This window comes from Physeter macrocephalus, chromosome 14 (genome assembly GCF_002837175.3).
Source record: "Physeter macrocephalus isolate SW-GA chromosome 14, ASM283717v5, whole genome shotgun sequence".
Taxonomy (NCBI): Eukaryota; Metazoa; Chordata; class Mammalia; order Artiodactyla; family Physeteridae; genus Physeter; species Physeter macrocephalus.
The window spans coordinates 15,230,567-15,232,387 of NC_041227.1; positions in this window are offsets into that span (position 1 = coordinate 15,230,567).

A 1,821-nucleotide genomic window follows, 5' to 3' on the forward strand; every position below is an offset into this window, starting at 1 on the left:
CACCAGGGGGTGATAGAAGACTACAAATATCAGGGCTCTGCCCTGCCTGAGACTTCAGTGGTATCACCTAATTTGTTGGGTTTCATTCCTTCATTTATTTATTCAACAAATACCTGTTTGAATTATATGGCCTCTCACTTCCAGCAACTTAAAATCTAGTGAAGGTGATCATCATTAATTTATTCAGCCAACCAACACTTATTAACAATTTGCTATGCACCAAGCATTGGGCTAGATGTTAAGACCTCCAGTGTTCTGGATAGATGAGTTTCCTTAATAACCGTAGATTTATTGCTGTTTAAAAAACACCATTTTGGGGATTTCCCTGGTTGCCTAGTGGTTAGGATTCTGGGCTTTCACTCCCATGGCCTGGCTCCAACCCCTGGTTGGGGAACTGACATCCCACAAGCCGTGTGGCCAAAAAGAAAAGAAAAAACACACACACACACACACACACACACACACACACCATTTTTCAGGCTTGAGGCAAGATGAGGCTGGGCCATCTTGTCAAACCAGAAAGCAAGGAAACCATAAGCTATCAAACACTGCTAAGGTCATTTCAGGAGGACACAGAAGCCAATCAGAAAGGCTCACAGGCCAAAGATGGGACAGTTTGAGCCTAAATAAGAATATTAACTGCAATGGATGGAAATACACACATATGTTTAAATCCAGAGGTTCATAATGTACTTAAACTAATGGCTACCTTTGGAGAAATCAACTCATCATTTTGACAACTAGTAAATAAAGGGAACGTTTCCTGTCACTCCTATGGGAACTGAACCACTGAATAACCAAGGAGCAGATGAATTTCTTGTTAAAGAAAATATCTCAAGGAGTAAATGAAGAGGGAAAAACAGAATTAGACATGGAAGTTTAAAATGTTACTTTGAAATATGGGTGAGTCAGATTCATCCAAAAGAAGAGTCAGTTTGCAGCTATTCATAAAAAGAAAAGTTTAATCCTGAGAAGCACTGTCAACTAAATCTCTACAGATTCATCTCATAAGGTTTAAAAATTTTAAATCAGATTATAATAATTGTGACCTTTGCTCAGAATTTTATATTTTAGGTTTCTTAGGGTCAGATTTCATAAGCATATGGCTTCATGTTTATTACAGAAATGGAGAACTAGAAGCAAAAATATGTCTGCTACAAAAAAAGTAGCATTTTCTTGTTGAATGCTAAATGTAATTTCATAAGCAAATTCCACATGTATGTTACTTTTGTTGCGAGAGTTTGGAGATTATAGAATTTATCTTGAAGTCTGAGTCTCTCTTGGACAAATAAACACTCTGCTTTTTGAATTTTTTGAAAATCAGTTGTCTTTTTATTTTGATGGCAGTTTCAGTTCTTTGAAAAATGTAAAATCACTAAATTTGTGAATGGTTGCCTGGAAATCATCTGAGGCTACAATTGGGCTTCAGCCAGGTTGAACATGAATATATGTAAACTAAAGATTAAATAAAAGGAAATGTAAGCTTTGACTGCCTTCTTGTAAAGAATTTTTCTTCTTTATAACCATATTACATTATAATACCACTGATCCATAAGATTAAATTCTGCTGGGGTACAATCCCACTACTGGGCATATACCCTGAGAAAACCATAATTCAAAAAGAGTCATGTACCACCATGTTCACTGCAGCTCTATTTACAATAGCCAGGACATGGAAGCAACCTAAGTGTCCATCGACAGACGAATGGATTAAGAAGATGTGGCACATGTATATGATGGAATATTACTCAGCCATAAAAAGAAACGAAATTGAATTATTTGTAGCGAGGTGGATGGACCTAGAGACTGTCATACAGAGTG